Genomic DNA, 7,923 nt, shown 5'->3' with positions numbered 1-7,923 from the left:
TTCTAAAAGAACCAAGATGAACAAGTCATGGCTTTCAGAGGACTTTTCTTCCCCTGGGTCAGCCAGGGGACGGGAAAGGCACGCGTATTTTTGAGAGTGCTTCATACAAAGCATCTTTTTCATTTTGAAAAGGGGCATCAACCGATGTCAGTCAAGTGGGGTGTGTGTGGCCCAATTAGTGGCAACGAGGGAGACTGTGGTTGGAGTCCCCTCGCTGTGTTTCTAAAAGAACCAAGATGAACAAGTCATGGCTTTCAGAGGACTTTTCTTCCCCTGGGTCAGCCAGGGGACGAGAAAGGCACGCGTATTTTTGAGAGTGCTTCATACAAAGCATCTTTTTCATTTTGAAAAGGGGCATCAACCGATGTCAGTCAAGTGGGGTGTGTGTGGCCCAATTAGTGTCAACGAGGGAGACTGTGGTTGGAGTCCCCTCGCTGTGTTTCTAAAAGAACCAAGATGAACAAGTCATGGCTCTCAGAGGACTTTTCTTCCCCTGGGTCAGCCAGGGGACGGGAAAGGCACGCGTATTTTTGAGAGTGCTTCATGCAAAGCATCTTTTTCATTTTGAAAAGGGGCATCAACCGATGTCAGTCAAGTGGGGTGTGTGTGGCCCAATTAGTGTCAACGAGGGAGACTGTGGTTGGAGTCCCCTCGCTGTGTTTCTAAAAGAACCAAGATGAACAAGTCATGGCTCTCAGAGGACTTTTCTTCCCCTGGGTCAGCCAGGGGACGGGAAAGGCACGCGTATTTTTGAGAGTGCTTCATGCAAAGCATCTTTTTCATCTTGAAAATTGGGTCAACTGGTACCAGTCAAGTGGGGTGTGCGTGGCCCAGTTAGTGGAAACGAGGGAGACTGTGGTTGGAGTCCCCTCGCTGTGTTTCTAAAAGAACCAAGATGAACAAGTCATGGCTCTCAGAGGACTTTTCTTCCCCTGGGTCAGCCAGGGGACGGGAAAGGCACGCGTATTTTTGAGAGTGCTTCATGCAAAGCATCTTTTTCATTTTGAAAAGGGGCATCAACCGATGTCAGTCAAGTGGGGTGTGTGTGGCCCAATTAGTGTCAACGAGGGAGACTGTGGTTGGAGTCCCCTCGCTGTGTTTCTAAAAGAACCAAGATGAACAAGTCATGGCTTTCAGAGGACTTTTCTTCCCCTGGGTCAGCCAGGGGACGGGAAAGGCACGCGTATTTTTGAGAGTGCTTCATGCAAAGCATCTTTTTCATTTTGAAAAGGGGCATCAACCGATGTCAGTCAAGTGGGGTGTGTGTGGCCCAATTAGTGTCAACGAGGGAGACTGTGGTTGGAGTCCCCTCGCTGTGTTTCTAAAAGAACCAAGATGAACAAGTCATGGCTCTCAGAGGACTTTTCTTCCCCTGGGTCAGCCAGGGGACGGGAAAGGCACGCGTATTTTTGAGAGTGCTTCATGCAAAGCATCTTTTTCATTTTGAAAAGGGGCATCAACCGATGTCAGTCAAGTGGGGTGTGTGTGGCCCAATTAGTGTCAACGAGGGAGACTGTGGTTGGAGTCCCCTCGCTGTGTTTCTAAAAGAACCAAGATGAACAAGTCATGGCTCTCAGAGGACTTTTCTTCCCCTGGGTCAGCCAGGGGACGGGAAAGGCACGCGTATTTTTGAGAGTGCTTCATGCAAAGCATCTTTTTCATTTTGAAAAGGGGCATCAACCGATGTCAGTCAAGTGGGGTGTGTGTGGCCCAATTAGTGTCAACGAGGGAGACTGTGGTTGGAGTCCCCTCGCTGTGTTTCTAAAAGAACCAAGATGAACAAGTCATGGCTCTCAGAGGACTTTTCTTCCCCTGGATCAGCCAGGGGACGGGAAAGGCACGCGTATTTTTGAGAGTGCTTCATGCAAAGCATCTTTTTCATCTTGAAAATTGGGTCAACTGGTGCCAGTCAAGTGGGGTGTGTGTGGCCCAGTTAGTGGAAACGAGGGAGACTGTGGTTGGAGTCCCCTCGCTGTGTTTCTAAAAGAACCAAGATGAACAAGTCATGGCTCTCAGAGGACTTTTCTTCCCCTGGGTCAGCCAGGGGACGGGAAAGGCACGCGTATTTTTGAGAGTGCTTCATGCAAAGCATCTTTTTCATTTTGAAAAGGGGCATAAACCGATGTCAGTCAAGTGGGGTGTGTGTGGCCCAATTAATGGCAACGAGGGAGACTGTGGTTGGAGTCCCCTCGCTGTGTTTCTAAAAGAACCAAGATGAACAAGTCATGGCTTTCAGAGGACTTTTCTTCCCCTGGGTCAGCCAGGGGACGGGAAAGGCACGCGTATTTTTGAGAGTGCTTCATGCAAAGCATCTTTTTCATTTTGAAAAGGGGCATCAACCGATGTCAGTCAAGTGGGGTGTGTGTGGCCCAATTAGTGTCAACGAGGGAGACTGTGGTTGGAGTCCCCTCGCTGTGTTTCTAAAAGAACCAAGATGAACAAGTCATGGCTCTCAGAGGACTTTTCTTCCCCTGGGTCAGCCAGGGGACGGGAAAGGCACGCGTATTTTTGAGAGTGCTTCATGCAAAGCATCTTTTTCATTTAGAAAAGGGGCATCAACCGATGTCAGTCAAGTGGGGTGTGTGTGGCCCAATTAGTGTCAACGAGGGAGACTGTGGTTGGAGTCCCCTCGCTGTGTTTCTAAAAGAACCAAGATGAACAAGTCATGGCTCTCAGAGGACTTTTCTTCCCCTGGGTCAGCCAGGGGACGGGAAAGGCACGCGTATTTTTGAGAGTGCTTCATGCAAAGCATCTTTTTCATTTTGAAAAGGGGCATCAACCGATGTCAGTCAAGTGGGGTGTGTGTGGCCCAATTAGTGTCAACGAGGGAGACTGTGGTTGGAGTCCCCTCGCTGTGTTTCTAAAAGAACCAAGATGAACAAGTCATGGCTCTCAGAGGACTTTTCTTCCCCTGGGTCAGCCAGGGGACAGGAAAGGCACGCGTATTTTTGAGAGTGCTTCATGCAAAGCATCTTTTTCATTTTGAAAAGGGGCATCAACCGATGTCAGTCAAGTGGGGTGTGTGGCCCAATTAGTGGCAACGAGGGAGACTGTGGTTGGAGTCCCCTCGCTGTGTTTCTAAAAGAACCAAGATGAACAAGTCATGGCTTTCAGAGGACTTTTCTTCCCCTGGGTCAGCCAGGGGACGGGAAAGGCACGCGTATTTTTGAGAGTGCTTCATGCAAAGCATCTTTTTCATTTTGAAAAGGGGCATCAACCGATGTCAGTCAAGTGGGGTGTGTGTGGCCCAATTAGTGTCAACGAGGGAGACTGTGGTTGGAGTCCCCTCGCTGTGTTTCTAAAAGAACCAAGATGAACAAGTCATGGCTCTCAGAGGACTTTTCTTCCCCTGGGTCAGCCAGGGGACGGGAAAGGCACGCGTATTTTTGAGAGTGCTTCATGCAAAGCATCTTTTTCATTTTGAAAAGGGGCATCAACCGATGTCAGTCAAGTGGGGTGTGTGTGGCCCAATTAGTGTCAACGAGGGAGACTGTGGTTGGAGTCCCCTCGCTGTGTTTCTAAAAGAACCAAGATGAACAAGTCATGGCTCTCAGAGGACTTTTCTTCCCCTGGATCAGCCAGGGGACGGGAAAGGCACGCGTATTTTTGAGAGTGCTTCATGCAAAGCATCTTTTTCATCTTGAAAATTGGGTCAACTGGTGCCAGTCAAGTGGGGTGTGTGTGGCCCAGTTAGTGGAAACGAGGGAGACTGTGGTTGGAGTCCCCTCGCTGTGTTTCTAAAAGAACCAAGATGAACAAGTCATGGCTCTCAGAGGACTTTTCTTCCCCTGGGTCAGCCAGGGGACGGGAAAGGCACGCGTATTTTTGAGAGTGCTTCATGCAAAGCATCTTTTTCATTTTGAAAAGGGGCATAAACCGATGTCAGTCAAGTGGGGTGTGTGTGGCCCAATTAATGGCAACGAGGGAGACTGTGGTTGGAGTCCCCTCGCTGTGTTTCTAAAAGAACCAAGATGAACAAGTCATGGCTTTCAGAGGACTTTTCTTCCCCTGGGTCAGCCAGGGGACGGGAAAGGCACGCGTATTTTTGAGAGTGCTTCATGCAAAGCATCTTTTTCATTTTGAAAAGGGGCATCAACCGATGTCAGTCAAGTGGGGTGTGTGTGGCCCAATTAGTGTCAACGAGGGAGACTGTGGTTGGAGTCCCCTCGCTGTGTTTCTAAAAGAACCAAGATGAACAAGTCATGGCTCTCAGAGGACTTTTCTTCCCCTGGGTCAGCCAGGGGACGGGAAAGGCACGCGTATTTTTGAGAGTGCTTCATGCAAAGCATCTTTTTCATTTAGAAAAGGGGCATCAACCGATGTCAGTCAAGTGGGGTGTGTGTGGCCCAATTAGTGTCAACGAGGGAGACTGTGGTTGGAGTCCCCTCGCTGTGTTTCTAAAAGAACCAAGATGAACAAGTCATGGCTCTCAGAGGACTTTTCTTCCCCTGGGTCAGCCAGGGGACGGGAAAGGCACGCGTATTTTTGAGAGTGCTTCATGCAAAGCATCTTTTTCATTTTGAAAAGGGGCATCAACCGATGTCAGTCAAGTGGGGTGTGTGTGGCCCAATTAGTGTCAACGAGGGAGACTGTGGTTGGAGTCCCCTCGCTGTGTTTCTAAAAGAACCAAGATGAACAAGTCATGGCTCTCAGAGGACTTTTCTTCCCCTGGGTCAGCCAGGGGACAGGAAAGGCACGCGTATTTTTGAGAGTGCTTCATGCAAAGCATCTTTTTCATTTTGAAAAGGGGCATCAACCGATGTCAGTCAAGTGGGGTGTGTGGCCCAATTAGTGGCAACGAGGGAGACTGTGGTTGGAGTCCCCTCGCTGTGTTTCTAAAAGAACCAAGATGAACAAGTCATGGCTTTCAGAGGACTTTTCTTCCCCTGGGTCAGCCAGGGGACGGGAAAGGCACGCGTATTTTTGAGAGTGCTTCATGCAAAGCATCTTTTTCATTTTGAAAAGGGGCATCAACCGATGTCAGTCAAGTGGGGTGTGTGTGGCCCAATTAGTGTCAACGAGGGAGACTGTGGTTGGAGTCCCCTCGCTGTGTTTCTAAAAGAACCAAGATGAACAAGTCATGGCTCTCAGAGGACTTTTCTTTCCCTGGGTCAGCCAGGGGACGGGAAAGGCACGCATATTTTTGAGCGTGCTTCATGCAAAGCATCTTTTTCATTTTGAAAAGGGGCATCAACCGATGTCAGTCAAGTGGGGTGTGTGTGGCCCAATTAGTGTCAACGAGGGAGACTGTGGTTGGAGTCCCCTCGCTGTGTTTCTAAAAGAACCAAGATGAACAAGTCATGGCTCTCAGAGGACTTTTCTTCCCCTGGATCAGCCAGGGGACGGGAAAGGCACGCGTATTTTTGAGAGTGCTTCATGCAAAGCATCTTTTTCATCTTGAAAATTGGGTCAACTGGTGCCAGTCAAGTGGGGTGTGTGTGGCCCAGTTAGTGGAAACGAGGGAGACTGTGGTTGCAGTCCCCTCGCTGTGTTTCTAAAAGAACCAAGATGAACAAGTCATGGCTCTCAGAGGACTTTTCTTCCCCTGGGTCAGCCAGGGGACGGGAAAGGCACGCGTATTTTTGAGAGTGCTTCATGCAAAGCATCTTTTTCATTTTGAAAAGGGGCATAAACCGATGTCAGTCAAGTGGGGTGTGTGTGGCCCAATTAATGGCAACGAGGGAGACTGTGGTTGGAGTCCCCTCGCTGTGTTTCTAAAAGAACCAAGATGAACAAGTCATGGCTTTCAGAGGACTTTTCTTCCCCTGGGTCAGCCAGGGGACGGGAAAGGCACGCGTATTTTTGAGAGTGCTTCATGCAAAGCATCTTTTTCATTTTGAAAAGGGGCATCAACCGATGTCAGTCAAGTGGGGTGTGTGTGGCCCAATTAGTGTCAACGAGGGAGACTGTGGTTGGAGTCCCCTCGCTGTGTTTCTAAAAGAACCAAGATGAACAAGTCATGGCTCTCAGAGGACTTTTCTTCCCCTGGGTCAGCCAGGGGACGGGAAAGGCACGCGTATTTTTGAGAGTGCTTCATGCAAAGCATCTTTTTCATTTTGAAAAGGGGCATCAACCGATGTCAGTCAAGTGGGGTGTGTGTGGCCCAATTAGTGTCAACGAGGGAGACTGTGGTTGGAGTCCCCTCGCTGTGTTTCTAAAAGAACCAAGATGAACAAGTCATGGCTCTCAGAGGACTTTTCTTCCCCTGGGTCAGCCAGGGGACGGGAAAGGCACGCGTATTTTTGAGAGTGCTTCATGCAAAGCATCTTTTTCATTTTGAAAAGGGGCATCAACCGATGTCAGTCAAGTGGGGTGTGTGTGGCCCAATTAGTGTCAACGAGGGAGACTGTGGTTGGAGTCCCCTCGCTGTGTTTCTAAAAGAACCAAGATGAACAAGTCATGGCTCTCAGAGGACTTTTCTTCCCCTGGGTCAGCCAGGGGACAGGAAAGGCACGTGTATTTTTGAGAGTGCTTCATGCAAAGCATCTTTTTCATTTTGAAAAGGGGCATCAACCGATGTCAGTCAAGTGGGGTGTGTGGCCCAATTAGTGGCAATGAGGGAGACTGTGGTTGGAGTCCCCTCGCTGTGTTTCTAAAAGAACCAAGATGAACAAGTCATGGCTTTCAGAGGACTTTTCTTCCCCTGGGTCAGCCAGGGGACGGGAAAGGCACGCGTATTTTTGAGAGTGCTTCATGCAAAGCATCTTTTTCATTTTGAAAAGGGGCATCAACCGATGTCAGTCAAGTGGGGTGTGTGTGGCCCAATTAGTGTCAACGAGGGAGACTGTGGTTGGAGTCCCCTCGCTGTGTTTCTAAAAGAACCAAGATGAACAAGTCATGGCTTTCAGAGGACTTTTCTTCCCCTGGGTCAGCCAGGGGACGGGAAAGGCACGCGTATTTTTGAGAGTGCTTCATGCAAAGCATCTTTTTCATTTTGAAAAGGGGCATCAACCGATGTCAGTCAAGTGGGGTGTGTGTGGCCCAATTAGTGTCAACGAAGGAGACTGTGGTTGGAGTCCCCTCGCTGTGTTTCTAAAAGAACCAAGATGAACAAGTCATGGCTTTCAGAGGACTTTTCTTCCCCTGGGTCAGCCAGGGGACGGGAAAGGCACGCGTATTTTTGAGAGTGCTTCATGCAAAGCATCTTTTTCTTTTTCAAAAGGGGGCTCAACCGATGCCAGTCAAGTGGGGTGTGTGTGGCCCAGTTAGTGGCAACGAGGGAGACTGTGGTTGGAGTCCCCTCACTGTGTTTCTAAAAGAACCAAGATAAACAAGTCATGGCTCTCAGAGGACTTTTCTACCCCTGGGTCAGCCAGGGGACGGGAAAGGCACGCGTATTTTTGAGAGTGCTTCATGCAAAGCATCTTTTTCATTTTGAAAAGGGGCATCAACCGATGTCAGTCAAGTGGGGTGTGTGTGGCCCAATTCGTGTCAACGAGGGAGACTGTGGTTGGAGTCCCCTCGCTGTGTTTCTAAAAGAACCAAGATGAACAAGTCATGGCTCTCAGAGGACTTTTCTTCCCCTGGGTCAGCCAGGGGACGGGAAAGGCACGCGTATTTTTGAGAGTGCTTCATGCAAAGCATCTTTTTCATTTTGAAAAGGGGCATCAACCGATGTCAGTCAAGTGGGGTGTGTGTGGCCCAATTAGTGTCAACGAGGGAGACTGTGGTTGGAGTCCCCTCGCTGTGTTTCTAAAAGAACGAAGATGAACAAGTCATGGCTCTCAGAGGACTTTTCTTCCCCTGGGTCAGCCAGGGGACAGGAAAGGCACGCGTATTTTTGAGAGTGCTTCATGCAAAGCATCTTTTTCATTTTGAAAAGGGGCATCAACCGATGTCAGTCAAGCGGGGTGTGCGTGGCCCAGTTAGTGGAAACGAGGGAGACTGTGGTTGGAGTCCCCTCGCTGTGTTTCTAAAAGAACC

Source organism: Anomaloglossus baeobatrachus, chromosome 4 (assembly GCF_048569485.1).
Source record: "Anomaloglossus baeobatrachus isolate aAnoBae1 chromosome 4, aAnoBae1.hap1, whole genome shotgun sequence".
NCBI classification, from domain to species: Eukaryota; Metazoa; Chordata; class Amphibia; order Anura; family Aromobatidae; genus Anomaloglossus; species Anomaloglossus baeobatrachus.
Note: the sequence above shows the minus strand (reverse complement) of the source record.